Source organism: Chiloscyllium plagiosum, chromosome 20, assembly GCF_004010195.1.
Source record: "Chiloscyllium plagiosum isolate BGI_BamShark_2017 chromosome 20, ASM401019v2, whole genome shotgun sequence".
NCBI lineage: Eukaryota > Metazoa > Chordata > Chondrichthyes > Orectolobiformes > Hemiscylliidae > Chiloscyllium > Chiloscyllium plagiosum.
The window spans coordinates 8,460,252-8,477,065 of NC_057729.1; the positions used below are offsets into that span (position 1 = coordinate 8,460,252).

At 41.4% G+C, this 16,814-nt stretch overlaps 1 pseudogene; it reads right to left on the reverse strand.

Annotated features, from left to right (window-relative positions):
- Positions 1 to 557: 557 nt before the first annotated feature.
- Positions 558 to 12,641, reverse strand: LOC122559950 (annotated as a pseudogene).
- Between the last annotated feature and the right edge of the window lie 4,173 nt (positions 12,642 to 16,814).

Genomic DNA, 16,814 nt, shown 5'->3' on the forward strand with positions numbered 1-16,814 from the left:
ATCCACATCATTCACCAACTGAAATGCAACAGCAATTTGCTGGAAATGAAGACATTAACTTTATTCAGAAAGAGTTTTGAATAAATTGTGCAGTGTTCTATTTTGGTAGCAAAATCAGTAAGAGTTTTGTATATGGGAGGTTGATTCCACCTACTCAGACAGAACTGTAGCAATTATGATTCTGTATGATTCATGTGTTGCTCCAGTCCTGTCTAACAGATTTGGGTTCTTTGCAATCATCTTGTTTATTTCAGATGTCTGATCAGTTGGCTGTAGAAGAGGGTGACAATGACATACAATTCATTAAATCATTAAATCATTTATGCTTGGTGATCTAGGAAGCAGGACTGAGCATTAGGATAATAGGACCAACAGATTCTGTATGAGAGCTGTGCGAGATAATTCTTTAGTAATGAAGTGCTAAGGAATCTTGGTGGTTTTCTCCATCATCTCCATCCATTCTGTAAAGTGAAGAAGATATTTGATTGAAAACATACATGTTTTAAATACTCAATAGTAAACTTATATAATATCACTAATGAATTTAATTTATTATATTATTTGTACATATCAATAAAGTCAAATTTGCCATCAATATTCTTGTCCAGTCCCTCATGTGTTCATCAACTTCCTCATCTGTGTTATGCTCCCTGCAGGCATTGAAGAGATATTTCAGCTCGTCACAATAAGTGAACCCATCAGCAATCCCGAATCAGCAAGAAAAGTCAACAATCAGTTTTATCTGCCTCACCAAAATAGAAGTTTCGACATGAGAAGCGATCAGATCTATATAATTTCACTGTCATCCAGCCATTCTTCTTACATGATATAATCCAATCTGAGTAGTCCATTTTAATCAATGGTCTACAACAGATCTATGATGTATGAACATCTCAGGAAAGAGCTTCAGACACTCTCGGTTCAAAGTCACCTGTCCCATCCAAGATGCTATACTTGCCACACAATGTCTGAAGTTACTTATGACCTGGATTGAATAGTACGTCCTCTACTCTGAAAGCAACTAAAAATAAGATGTCATTGTAAGCCCCTGTTCCTTTCAATTTTATCCAGTTTCCCTTTAATTGCTGTTGTAATCTTCAATTGTACTCTTTGTTGTTCCTAAATTTTGGTCATGAAAGCTTTTCTGAATATCTTCTATTTATGTTATGTTCTCGAGTTATGGTCTTATGGTCTCTAGTTATGTTCTCCATCACGTTTTACATGGATATGGGCATTGCTGACAGGGACAGTATTGTTGCTGATGCCTAATTGCTCTTGAACAGAGTTGCTTGTTCAGCCATTAGGTTTGATTTGATTTGATTTATTGTTTTCACATGCATCTATGTCTTGCAAACAGTACAGGCAGATTGTAGGAAACAAGGACCTTACAGATTGTCGGGTGATTGGCCAGACCGAAGTATTCAAGATTACAACTGCAAGGAGGTGCACAAAAGCAAGGTCAACATTATGATTTGGAATTAGCGAGGTCCATTCAATAGTCTAATAAAAGCAAGGAAGAACCTGTTCTTGAACTTGTTGGTGCATGTCTCAAGCTCTGTATCTTCTGTCTGATGGAAGAGATAGTAGGAGAGTATTACCAGGGTGGGAGGAGCCTTTGATGATGCAGCTTTTCTTTCGCAACAAGATGTGTAAATTAAGTCCATTGATGGGAGGTTGGCTTCCAGGATGATCTGACCTATGCAGGCAACCTTCTGTGGTTTCTTACACTCCTGGATAGAGCAGTTGTGCATCGAACTGTCATGCACTCTCATACAATGTTTTCTATGGTGCATCTGTAAAAATTAGTGAGGGTCTTAATCAACATGCGAAAGTTCCTTAGCCTCCTGTGGAAGAAGGTATTGTAGTGCCTTCTTGACCATCACATCCATTGGGAGCTCCAGGATAGTACCATCATTCCAAGGAACTTCACGCTTGCAACCCTCTCCACCTCAGCTCCATTGATGTAGATAGGGGCGTGTCCTCCTCCTACTTCCTTCCTGAAATCAATGATCAGTTCTTTTCTTTTGCTGACACTGAGAGAGAGATTGTTATTATTGCATCACAACAGCAAGCAATCTATCTCCTTCCTGTATCCTGACTCATCATTATTTGATATCCAGCCCTCAGCGAACGTAGATGGCACTCGTATGGAATTTGGCTGCACAGTCATGGGTGTACAGGGAGTACAGGAGGGGGCTGACAACACAACCTTGAGGGGTGCCAGTGCTGAGGATTATTGTGGAGAAGGTGCTGTTGTCTATCTTCACTGATTGTGGTCTGTGGGTCAGGAAGCTGAGGATCCAGCTACAGAGGGCAGAGCTGAGACCTAGGTCTCGGAGTTTTGAGATTAGTCTTGTAGGGATTATGATGTTGAAGGCGGAGCTGGAGTCGATCAGTGGGAGCCTGATATAGGTGCCTTTATTATCCAGATGTTCCAGGGATAAGTGTAGGGCTCGGGAAATGGTGTCCGATGTGACCTTATTTCATTGGTAGGTAGGGTGTAGAGTCAGGCTGGCACTCTAGAGTTGATGTGGGCCAAGACTAAACTTCATGATTATGGAGGTCAGAGCCACTGGGCAGTAATCATTAAGGCACATTGCATGTGATTTATTTGGTACTGGGATGATGGTGGTCTTCTTGAAGCAGGTGGGGACTTCAGATTGTGGCAAGGAGAAGTTGAAGATGTCAGCAAATACTTCCACCAGTGAACACTGATCTGCACAGGTTATCATTGCACAGCAGGGTCTCTGTCTCAGGCAATGCCTTTACTTGGTCAAAAAGACTGAACTGAAATATGTAGCAGTGACAGAGGGAGCAAGTGCGTCTGGAGCTGTTGGGTCAGCATAAAAAGCATTCAGTGCATCAAGGAGGGATGTGTTTTGACCATGCAGTTAAGATTGAGACACACTTCTGTTGGTCTGGGATCACATTGAGGCCAACGTGGTAAGGAAGGCACATTTTTTCTTTAAAGGTCACTAGTGAACAAGATAGGAGTCACCACAATCAATGACGGTTGTCATAGTCTCCACTGACATTAGTTTCATGTTCCAGATATATAAATTGGGTTTTCAAATTCATCAGCTCTCAAGATGAGATTTGAACTTTTGTCACTGAAGGATTATGGTGTGGGCCACTGGCTGGCTGATCCAGTGACATTTCCAAACTATCCCATCACCTCTCTCAAGTCAAAACATGTTGTCTATCTACTCTACCAAAACACTTATTAACTTTACATGCATCTATGGATCTTTCCTTGGTCTTCTTTGTTGAAGAGAAAATAGACTCAACCGTTAATCATCTCCTGATGTGCATACCCAAGAATTTCTGGTATCATTGTTGTAGCTCCTATAAGCACCATCTCTGGAGCCCCTATATCCTTTGTATAAAATGATGAAAGATATTGCATGTGACATACAATGTGCATGAACCAAGATTCAATGCATGTTTGGCAATTACTGGTTCTGCTAGCCAGTTCTAACACCTAATGTTTCTACATTGCTACCTCACTTCTGTTCTGAAGAAGTTATATTCAACTCGGAACTCAAATTCTGAGCTAGCCGGTTCCCCTTCTTACATTTAGTTTCAAGTGGTTGTGCTCTTCTGTTTGTTCTGCTGCTCTTTGAGCAAAGTCTTTCATTTTATAATGTATACATCAGTGAAACTATCGAATTTCTGCATGGCCACAGTGCCACCAAATTAGCCGAACATCAAACTCACTTATCAAATACATGAAATAATTGCACCAACTGTTGTTTGAAGAATCCTTTCACCTCCTCTTTCATCCTTCTCACCATTATCACCAAGAGCTCTTCAAAGTCAATGGTGCCACTTCCTAAGTTAAGGCAACACTGAAATATAAGATCTATCAACTGTTAACTATGAACTTTTGAGAACAAAATAATGTTTTAATGAATTGAAATTGCTAAATGTTATTAAGAAAATGCTTTCTTACTCTCTTTATCCACTTCCTCAATGATGGCATCCATCTCTTTTCTGGTGGGGTTCTGATCCAGGATTGTCATCATTTCAACCAACTGCTGATGTCACCACCACCATCAGCATCAAACATATCAAACACTGCCTGAAACTCTGTGAAAAGAAATTGAGGTAATTATTATCATGTAATTATTTGATTCATTCTATTTCGGAGAAATATCGGCATTAGCTCAGTCAATATGTGCACATCATCTCACAGACAATCACATGTAGATTAAGTAAGGACTGTGCTGGTTTGGTGTTACACAGTTCATAGTATTTAAGCACAGATACAGCCATTCAAACCAATAGGCTCAATCTCAGTATTTAAACTCCATATGAGTGTTCGTGAGAACTGTTGCAATCTGAGATTTGACTATCCTATGGTAAACCCAAGACATCAATCATAAGTGAAATGGGTAAAATATTGTGTACTAATTAGTGAAGGGTTTAATTAATTTTGATTTAGACTCTATTATCATCGGTGCTCAAGTACAGAATCACTGGAGTACAGTAAAAAGTGTATAAAGTTACCACACATGGCTCCATCTGAGGTAGAAAGGCACCTAGGAATGAAAAATTTAGCTGCAAAGTTGGAACAGAAACACATTTAAAAAGTTAAGTATTCCCTTCATAGGGTAAGTAGAAGAGTAAGGAAATAAGATAATAGTTAGCATTAAATTACTTCTTACTTTAGACGAGTAAGGACTACTTTATCTGCAGCTCTTATCCTGGCTAATCCAGAATTGCTCGATGAAGAAATAACATGACAGAGTAAAACTACACACATCACAAAGTGGAGCCTCCCTTACATTGGGAAGAACAAACACACAGACTGGAGGACCATTTTGCAGCTCACAAGTGTGTCCTGTCGCTTTCAGTGACATGTCATTTTGTATCTCCACCCTGCCATCAGTCTGACATTGACTTAGCCTGCTGCACTGTTCCAAAGAAGCTCGACATAACAAACAGTGCCTTGTCTTCTAAATGAGGTCAGTGAGATGCTTGTAAGCTACATTGAAGTGTTCTGCAAAATGGTCATCCAGTCTGTGTTTGGTCTTCCCAATGTACAGGAGACTCCATTTTGAACAGTGAATAGAGTGGAACAGATTGAAAGAAGTGCACATAAATCAATCCTTCACCTCGCAGGGGTATTCAGAGCCGTGAACAGTGAGGAGGAAGGAGAGTAAAGGCTAGATGTTACAGCTGCTGCTTTTGTTTGGAAAGGAATTCTGGGAATAGAATGAGCTGTTGTCGGTGACAAAAGTTGGACTATCATGAAGAAAATCCCTTCAGAATGCTAAAATGCCATCCAGATCTCACATTCTCACAAATACTCCCCCGTGCTAGCTAGGTTACAGACATCCTCCCCCCATGACTTCAACAATACATCAGTGTGAACTTTGCTTGCAATGGGTTTCAATAATTTGCTTTTTAAACATGCAGAAATTTCTTCATCAGTTCATTACTGTTTTAAACAACCCTTTTCGCAATTCACTCTCCAATTAAAAAAACTAAAATAAAAGATATTGTCTTTAAAACTTGTGCAACAGAGGTTGGTAGTGGAAGCCCTGAGGACAAAAAAGGAGCAACTGAGGTTATTCAGGTAAGAGCAGACTCCTCTGATATCAGGCAGAGGGGAAGATAAGCTTCAGAGAAAAATCCTCCTGGTCAAGAGGAGGCCATAGGAGCACAGAGACAAACTGCAAGGGGAAATGCGGGCATATGATGGAAATAATACCATCATTCAGTCAGTAACTTTGAAATTACCATTCCAGTGTTGTTGGAAATTGTCGCAATGCCAGAAGATAATTGTGGACATCTGTGCTCTGACCCAGAAGGATTTAATGCCTTTCAGATTCCATATCAATCCCCCTTACTCCAGCCTTCAAGGTCATTATTAGCCTGAAGTTTTATGCAACCAGATCATTCCAGACATCCAATGTGGACCTGAGTAGAATCTCATCATTCCATCAGAAAGGATACAGTAACCCTATTACAGAGGGTGAACTAGGTGGGGAAGGATGGGTTGGTTAGTACAGAGGATATTGGGATCTGCAGCCACTGATGGATTCCTGTTGATCCAGGGAGAGATTGATTGTTCATTTTTTCTTACCATCCAGGCATGAAGAAGCCAGTCTGCAAGATTCCTAAATGGAGAAGACACTCATGCATTTTGGAAATCTCATGATTCCATTATCTGATGAGATTTCTTCACTTCTCCAGGTCAACTTCCAGATTCTGTGATGGGCTGCTTCTGGATAAGGGTTTTTCTTCAAGGAGGTTGTTCTTGATACCTGTCAAGCATCGAGGTTCATATGTATAAAGGTGCTATCAACTGGGATTGCCTACAATTAATATCAAATTGGCAGTGATCAAACCATTTGCATTTTGAAGATTTTTTAAAAATACATTCACAGAATGTGGCCATCACTGGCTGGGTCAGTATTTATTGCCCATCCTAGTTTCTCTTCAGAAGGTGCTGAATGTCTTAAGTTACTGCAGTCCATTTGGTGCAGGAAGGCACCTTGGTCTCCCTGTATGTAGGGAGTTCCAGGATTTTGACACAATGGCACTGGGGAAATGGAGATATATTTCCAAGTCAGAATGGTGAGTGGCTTGGAGGGAGAGTTGGAGGTGATTGTGTTCCAATGTATTTGCAGGCCTTGTCCTTCTAGGTGGTGGTGGTCATGGGTTTAGAACATTCTGTTTGAGGAGACATGGCGAATTTCAGCAGTGTGCCTTGCAGAGAGTAGATATTACTGCTATTTATTTGTTGATTGAGGGAATGAATATTTGTGGACATGGTGCCAATCAACAGGCTGCTTTGTGCTAGATTATGTGATGCTTCTTGAGTGTTGTTGAAGCTGTACTCATCCAGGCCAATGGGATGTATTCCATCATGCCCAACAAATGAAATGGTGTATAATGAAAGTTCTGGAACTCTTAACCTGTTGCCAAAATACAATACTTTACTTTGCAGCAATAGCAGAACCACGACCGTAAAATTTAATATCCCAGAATGCATGAGGAAAACGCTGATCAAATGCCATCATGAGATGATTACCATGGGAAGAATGTAGCTTACGTCAAGACTGGTGGTGGCTAGCACTTGGATGTGAGGTGGTTAAATAGTGTCAACAATATATACCCTGCAGCCAATACATCCCGGGAAGGCTATCAACATTAAAAGGGGCTAACACCTTCAACATATTGTCTAGCTAACACCAATTGTTACAGTTAACCTGAGAATGCAACTTCTTAAAAAAAGTATTGTGATTTATACATGAAAGAAGTGAAACTATCATGGTATTCGAACAGATGAAAGGCTCAACAAACAATCAAGGTATTTTTCAATGTATAATTTCAGTTACATCACACAGTAAACTTTTGCTATAAATTTTGCGCCTTAAAATTGTGTCCTCCACAACCACCTGATGAAGGAGCGGCGCTCTGGAAGCTAGTGCTTCCAATTAAACCTGTTGGACGATAACCTAGTATTGTGTGATTTTTAACATTAAAATACTCCATCAACTCAGATCAAGGGGACCTGAGAAACCATTAAGAGAGCTTTACAGGGACTGTGCCTCCCATGCTGAGGTGGAAACGTACTGTTTAGTTCTAAAGGATTACACTAACTGATGAGTAGAGCATTCAAGACATGTGATTGCACTGCAACAACAATCGCAAGGATGTAAGCTAATGTATTGATTCTTTGGTGGACATTCCCCACTCAGATGGATTCTGATCAGGAAGCCCATTTCACCAGAAAGTAAAGTAGATTGGTAAATTAATGAGAATAAAACAGAAGTTCCACGTACCCGACCATCCCCAATGTTCTGGGATGTTGGAAAGAATGAACTAAAACCTAATGAGTTCCCTGGCAAGGGCTATCTCGCGAACAGGAAGATCCATTCACTAGATGAACAGGGTCTTGTGGGTGGATATTCTGCCTACAAACCTCATGAGGTTGCAAACCACTGCCAATTGGTTTAATCCCTTAGGAACACAGAATGGGAATGACACTCCCAGAGAACATACTGATTGGAGAGACATAACTAAGCCTTTTTTAGTTTGATAATATTTAATGGAACTGTATCTAAGTGTTATGGATCAGAGCAGTTCCCCCATACTATATTATGTGACAGCCTCCACCCAATTTTCTTTTTGTTGAAACACAACAGATGTGTGTTCCAGATTTGATTTGATTGGTCTACTGGAAAGCTGTAATTAAAACACGCTTAATCTTACAACACAATTAAAATACAACAAAAAGAAGAATTGGCATAACTTTACTCTATAAGATTACTTAACAATATAATGTCGTATTTAATCACTAATCATAGGTTATTCCAATATAAGCTGCATCCCATAAACATGCCCTTGGCAAAGGCAATGCAGCTACATGGTTATTATTCTCACGTATTGTCTCTGTCCAGTTTATGAGAAAGAAACACTGAAAGAACAATCTGCCTCTGGTAATTTTTAAGAGGAAGCCTCTCTGTCTAAGACTTCACTGTAGCAGCAGAGAACTCAAGCTTTGAAGACTGGCAACCAGTAAAAATCCACCCCCTATCTGAAAGCAAAACCAAAATCCTCTGGATCTCTGTATGAGACAGAATCCACCCACTCATGATTCTCTTGTCTGACTTCAAAAAGAAGCACCCAGGGATAGCTCAAACTTGTTTCCAAACTGTCTGTCTGATGGAGACATTTCAGCACCACTGTGGCAGCATCCTCTCCAAGAGAAACAGGACAGAATACATCTGTTAACAGCACAGTGTTGTCACAGCAAGCAACTCAGGAAGTTGTGTCAGCAGATCAGAGATCAAAAGAAATGTAAAGGCAATGAACAGGATCTTGAACCACTATGACCTGTTCACCATTAATGTGCAACATGTGGTTAACAATACAAGGTACTGCTGAGAAGTGATATCTGACATGCACAAGCAGGAAGTGTAGAAGCACTGGACCTAATTGCAGAGAAACCTCGATTATCTGAATCTTGATTTTCCGAATATCGGATTCTCCAAAACAGATTTCAAGATCCCACAAAAATGTTACATCAAAGAGGTAAGTGTATTGTATTTACCTGTACTGAAGAAGATGTGAAAACACTGGCAAAATCAAAGAAACACTAGCACCTCAAGCTTCAGTGACTAGAGATTTTTTTGGTAAGCGTTGTTCCACAGCCCGTTGCAAAAGTTAGTGTTTTACACTATTTCTGGCATTTTACCAGGCAGTTCATTTTTAAAAAAAGCAGAGAATGTGAACGTATACGTGAGGTGGGGCTTCTGTCTTTCTATTGTGAGACTGAGTTCCCAGACACTGATACTGTAAATGATCTTGTGATTGTAGAAGCTGTTCAGGACCTTGTTTAATGCTGGGATTTCATGGTAAGAGTTTATTTTTTTTCTCATTTTAACCTGTAATTTGCAGACTGAAAAGATTTGTTTGTTTATATCACAGACTGATTAAAATTATAGATTCAAACAAATTCTCTGGTAAAGCACAGAATTAGATCAACATGGCTTCCCCTGTTTAAGCTAAAATTAATTATCTGGGTAATCAATTATCTGAACGAAATACTGCACACCCATCTCATTTGGATCATTAGGGTGCCTCTGTAAAAAGATAGTGAACCCCAATATGTGCAGTGAGAATTTTCATGTTGTTCTTAATTTTAAAAACAATCAAAGAATTGGGATATTTGTGCTGGCCATCTGTACAGTAGCATCAACATCACCATATGAGTATGAAAGGGATGGACACCACACATATGCACCATGGCAGGATGGATACAGGAATATTGATGCACAGTGACTTCAGGAAAGAGCCATTACAATGTATATTGTGTTAGTATTCCATCTGGGAGTTATTGTTCTTCAATAAATATCTTCAATTCAAAAAGGGACTATATGACAGCCTATGTTCATTGTTCAGAAACAATAGTGGGCTATTCTCTGGACCAGCCTGATTCAGAGCATGGTTGGAGCATCCATTTCTGGGAAGCTACCTGTGATGATGACGCTCCTTTTGCAAGGGTATGGTGTCCTTGGCTTTTTTTTCAGGAGGTCGTAAAGACACAGGTTCTGAAATGTCTCGGTTGACTTAATTGAGGAAGCTTTCAAGTATTTTTAAATAAAAACTTGGACAATGAAAGGGAAGCGGTAAGTTCTCCCAGCTCAGCTTATTTCTGGTTGGGTTTGGTTTTATATTAACAGTCTTTTCAGAGCAAGCAGTCAGTTTTATTGAGGTCAAAGAAACAGAAGGTGTTCCATGCTGAATCTCTCGAGCATCTCTCTCTCGTGTAAGATCCAGTGGTTGATTTTACCTTTTTTGCCAAGAGTTTTTTATGAAGACTGTTGCAGGAATTTGAAACAGAATCATTAAGTTGGGAAAATCTATTGAATTTTCAGATTGGTTAAATTATTCTTGTTATTTGTGTTTCATTTGGTAATCTAGCAAATAAATTCTGTTCTGTTTAAAACTAAGTATTTGGGCCAGCTGCATCACTCCTAGAATATCTACATCACACCTGGTAAAAACAACCAGCCAAGCTAGGGTCCAGGCTACATTTTTCAAATGTGTTGAAAGTGTCCGGGCTAGTCCATAACATCCCATAATGGGAGTCTATCAACGAAAAGAATGTAAATTAAAACCACAAAAGTGACAGTATAAAAAGTTTTGTCAAAGAGTGACAAATCTGAAATGAGGGGAGAAATGATGTTATGTGTGCAATCATACATGAGTGAATTTGTGTCCAAAATCTTGTTGTCCATGCAGAATAGCTAATGTTACAAGTATGATCAGGAGCAAAAGAAAAATTGCCAAGTATTAGGCCACCTACAGGAAGGGTATATCATGTGACAATGTTGTGAGGTGAGCGGTTGTAGTTCCTATTTATCCCCTCCACAATAACATGACTAAAACAACCAACTCAGTTAATAGTACTACATCAATAACAACTACAACTGAGCCATTGAAGTATTCTGACCATGCCAATATGTTTACAAGTGGGTGGTGTTACAGAGAAGATAGGAGCAAGAGGAGGCCATTCAGCAGCCTGCTCTGCAATTCATTGCCACCATGGCTGAACCTCAATAGCCTAATCCTGCTTTCTCCCCATAACCTTTGATCCCATTCGTCCCAAATGCTATATCTAGTTGCCTCTTCAAGACATTCAATGCTTTGGCATCAACTACTTCCTGTAGTAATGAATTCCACAGGCTCACCACTATTTGGGTGAAGAAATGTCTACTCATCTCCATCCAAAGTGGTCTACCTCAAAACCTCAAACTGTGGTGTCTGGTTCTGGATACAGCCACTATCAGGAACATTCTTCGTGCATCTACACTGTCTTGTCCCCCTGTTACAATATTACAAGTATCAATGAGATTCCCCTTATTCATCTGAACTCCAGTGAAAACAATCTTAACCTCATCAGTCTCTCCTCATGTCTCAGTCCTGCCATCCCCTGGAATCAGCCTGGTAAACCTTCGCTGCACTCCCTCAAGAGCATGACATTGTCCTCAGAAAAGGAGACCCAAGATGCACACAATATTCTTGGTAGGGCCTCACCAAGGCCCTGTATAACTGCAACAACACAAACCTCTCACAATGAAGGCTAATAAACCATTTGCCTTCTTTATCGCCTGCTGCAGCTGTGTGCTTACCTTCTGCGACTGGTGCACAAGGGCACCCAGGGCACGCTGTACACTCCCCTCTCCCAATTCCCAACCATTTGGGTAGTTGTCTGCCTTCTTGTTTTGCTTCCAAAGTGAATAACCTCACATTTATCCAAATTAAACTGCATCTGCCATTGACTCCTCCCTCCCTCTCACCCCACCCCCACCCCACAAAAAAAACTTGTCTGGATCATGCTGAAGAATCTCTGGATCCTCTGCACAGTTCACCCTCCTACCCAACTTGGTATCATCTGTAAACTTTGAGATGTTACTATTTGTTCTCTCATTTAAATCATTAGCATATGTTGTGAATATATAGGGACTCCGCATTGATATCTGTGGCACCCCACTGGCTACTGCCTGCTAATTTGAAAAGGACCCCTCAATTCCTACTCTTTGTTTCCTCTCTGTCAGTCAGTCTTCCAACCATCTTAATACTCTTCCCCCAATCCCATGCATGTTAATCTTGCACTGTAATCTCTTTTGCAGGACTTTGTGAAACGCTTTCAGACAGCCCACATGTACCAATCAATGCTCCTCCTTGTTAACTCTACGAGTTACATCTTCATAGAATTTGAGCAGATTTGTCAAAAACCATGTCCCCTTCATAAATCCATGCTGATTCTGTCTGATCCTGCCACTGCTTTCTAATTAAAATCTTTGATAACGGATTTGAAACTTTTCCCCACTATGTTATGCTGTCTGTTCTATAATTCCCTGTTTCTCTGTACCTCGTTTTTTGAATGCTGGGGTAACAATAGCTACTCTCCAAACTGCTAGAATGACAGAAACCTGGAAGATGATTACACATGCATCCATTATTTCAAAAGCCACTTGCTTAAGTATGTTGGGATGTAGTTTATCAGGCCCTGGAGATTTATCCACCTTCAATCCAATCAACATTCCCAGCACCATTTTTCTACTAATAATGATCTCCCTCAGTTCTTCCCTCTCACTAAGTCTTGCGTTCTCCAACATCTCTGGTATCTGATTTGTCTCCTCTTTTGTTAAGACAGAATCAAAGTATGTATTACTCAACCATTTCTCTATCCCCTATTATACATTCCCCCATTTCTGGGAGAAAGTGAGGACTGCAGATGCTGGAGATCAGAGCTGAAAAGTGTGTTGCTGGAAAAGCGCAGCAGGTCAGTCAGCATCCAAGGAGCAGGGGAATCGACGTTTCGGGCATAAGCCCTTCTTCAGGAATGAGGAGGGTGTGCCAAGCAGGCTAAGATAAGATGAGGCGCTCCTCCTCCAGGCATCGTGTTGCCATGGTCTGGCAATGGAGGTGGCCAAGGACCTGCATGTCCTTGGCGGAGTGGGAGGGGGAGTTAAAGTGTTCAGCCACGGGGCGGTTGGGTTGGTTGGTGCAGGTGTCCCAGAGGTGTTCTCTGAAACGTTCCCCCATTTCTGTCTGTAAGGGACCTACATTTGTCTTCACCAATCTCTTTCTCTTCACGTACCTGTAGAAACACTTAGTGTCAGTTTTTATGTTCCCTGCAAATTTACTTTCACAATGTATTTTTCCCCTTCTTAATCAATCCCTTGGTCCTTCTTTACTGAATTCTAAACTGATCTCATTCCTCCGATCTATTATTTTTCTTGGCCATTCTGTATGCTTCTTCCTTGGATCAGATACCATCTCTAATTTCCTTTGTAAGCCATGGATGTGCCCTGTTACACACTTTGCTTTTGGGCCAGACAGGAATAAACAGTTGTTGCAGTTCCCCCATGCATTCCTTGAATGTGTGCCATTGCTTATTCACTGTCATCCCTGGAGGGAACTCTCCCCAATCTATCAAGGCCAACTCACACTTCACATCTTCATAGTTTCCTTTATTATGATTCAGCACCCTCGTCTCCAAATCAACTACCTCCCTCTCCATATTGATAAAAAATTCTGTCATGTTGTGGTTGCTCATCCCCAAGGGGTCTCGCACATCTAAATTGGCAATGATTCCCTTCTCATTACACAGTACCCAGTCTAAGATGGCCTGCTCTCTAGCTGGTTTTTCCACATATTGGTGAAGAAAACCATCCCATCCTCACTTCAGGAATTCCTTCTCTATGGCTTTGTGGTTAATTTCATTTGCTCAATCTGTGTGTGGATTAAAATCACCCATAATCACTGATATTCCCTTATCAACACATCTCTAATTTTCTGTTCAATGCCATTCCCAACATCATCACTGCAGTTTGGGGGTCTCTATATGACACCCACTAATGTTTTTTGCCCCTTGGTATTTCTCAAATCTACCCATACAGACTCCACATTGGCAGAGCTAATATCCTCTTTCATTTTTGTATTAATTTCTCTCTTTAACCAGCAATACCACTCCACCACCTTCTCTTTTTTGCCTGTCCTTCCTGAATACTGAATATCCTAGAAGATTAAATTCCCATCCCTGGTCACCCTGCAGCCCTATCTCCATAATCCCAATTATTGCCCCTAGTTACATCTAACTGCATGATTAGTTCATCCACTTTATTACAAATGGTCTACACATTAAGAGACAAAGCCTTTAAGCTTGTCTTTTCAACAATGATTGTCTTGCTCCCAATATTTTTCTGAATAGTCCTGGGTGAATTCTGTTCTTGGTTTCTCAGCCTTTCACTGTTTTATTCCCTTTTCTACCTTTTGTTTTTCTCCTTGCTTCCTCCTTCTCTAAACTGCTCCCATGCCCCTGGCATATTAGTTCAACTGCTCTTGCAAACAATCCCATAGGACATCAGTGCCAATCATGCGGAGGTGTAACCTGCCCAATATGTACTGCTCCCATATATCCTGTCATTTCGTCTGACTAGCACGTTGCACTAGTAGTAAGCCGTTTTCCCAACTTGTTTCCTTGCTTCCTATATTCTGCTGTTAAGTCCTCTTCTCTTTTTTAACTTATGTCATTTGTACCGATGTCTATCATGACCACTGGCTGTTCACCCTCCCCGACCAGAATATCCAATACCCGCTTTGAGACTTCCTTACCATAGCACCAGGGAGGCAGCATACCATCCTGGAGTCTTGTTTGTGGCCACAGAAATACATGTCTATTCACCTTAGAATTTACTCCCCCATTACGACTGCCCTGGCACACATTATACCACTCTCCTCTGCAGCAGAACCAACCGTGGTGTAAGAGTTTGGCTGCTGCTGCTTTCCTCTGAGAGGTCACTCCCCTCAACACTATCCAAAACATTATTGGTTTTACAGGGGAATGGCAACAGGAGATTCCTGAACTGTCTGCCTATTTCTCTTACTCTGCCTGGTGACCCCCCATTCCCTTCCTGCCTGCAGAGTATGAGCCTGCAGTGTGACCACATCTCTCTATGTGCTATGACATTACTCTCTGCCTCACAGATGCTCCGCAGTGTCCCTATTCGCTGTTTCCAGGAGCTGCAGCTGGAGCCCATCTCTGCACACATGCTGACCCAGGGGAACTGGAACAGGCCCAGGCCTGCCACATGGAGCAAGAGGTAGACAAGCAGGAAGCTGGATGAACGCAGCAAGCCAGGCAGCATCAGGAAGTGAAGAAGTCAACATTTCGGGTGTAACCCTTCTTCTGGACTGGGTGTGGGTGTAAGGGGAAGCTGCCAAAGGAGCAAACTAAGACTTTGAGCTCTCTTGTTCAGGTTTACCTCTTTAAATCAAACCTTGGGAGATTACTTTATATTAAGTTAAATCCAGTTATCTGTGGCACTTCTTTCCTGGTCCATGGACTGCCCTCACACCGTGGGCAGCATGGTGGCACAGTGGTTAGCACTGCTGCCTCACAGTGCCAGAGACCCGGGTTCGATTCCCGCCTCAGACAACTGTCTGTGGGGAGTTTGCATATTCTCCCCGAGTCTGCGTGTGTTTTCTCCGGATGCTCCGGTTTCCTCCCACAGTCCAAAAATGTGCAGGTTAAGTGAATTGGCCATGCTAAAATTGCCCGTAGTATTAGGTGAAGGGGTAAATGTAGGGGAATGGGCCTGGGTGGGTTACTCTTGGTAGGGTCGGTGTGGACTTGTTAGCCCAAAGGGCCTGTTTCTACACAGTAAGTAATCTAATCTAATCAAATTAGAAGCCAAAAAGGTACTGTCAGCAACAGAAGCATTGCTTCATAGTGGTGATGTAAATCTTCATCCTGACAGCCAATCACTGTATTCGAACCCTCTGCTGATTATAAAGATCAAATGTATCCTATTCTAAGACTGTGAATCACAAAATACTACTGGTGGTAGTAAACCTCAATGGCCTCAGCATGCGTGAAACATGAGGCCCTCATACTTGGGCACTTGTGTAATGTTGAAAGAAGGTTGTTGACATCACGAGGCCTCAAAAGATAGGAAGCTCCAATTCTACGTGTGAATTAAGGATTACGGATAAAACACAGGAACATGGACGTGAGGATTGAGCCATGATCCCATTGAATGACGAAGTAGGCTCAGGGGCCAAATGCTGGATTAGTGGTGCTGGATTAGTGGTGCTGGAAGAGCACAGCAGTTCAGGCAGCATCCGAGGAGCCGCAGCAAAATCGACGTTTCGGGCAAAAGCCCTTCATATTCCTGTTTCTATTTCTGATGTTCACCTCGCCTTTTTAATCAGTTAATGCTGTTTCATCAGTTGTAAATGCTCCAGCCATATAGATGATCCAAACATGGAAGGATAAACTCCATAGAACAATCCGAGTCCAGGTGCAAAAGGAAATCTGCCCAGTGAGAAAAAAACATGCCAGAGAGGACGAAAGACAGTAGACCAGCTGCTCACAGGAATAACAGGCCTGTAAGGCCATGCCAAAACTATTGAGTTGTTGATAATTAAGCAACAGAGCATCAACAGTAAGCAGGTGAAAATTCTATGGGCTCTTGAATTCTTCCTCTGGATTTGAGGATAGCTAATATCACCTCACTATTTAAAGAAGATAGAAAACAGGAGATTATAGTCTAGTTAAACTGATATTGGTAGTAGGAGAAATGCTCGCGTCTACTCAAAAGATTTACTAGCAGAGGAAAACAGTGACGGGATTGGACAGAGCCAGCGTGGATTTATGAAAGGAAATCATGCTTCACAACGTTCTACATAGGAGATTAGCATGTAAAATTAAAGCATGTACAAATGGGTGTAGTGTACTACATGGGTGGCATGGTGGCACAGTGGTTAGCACTGCTGCCTCACAG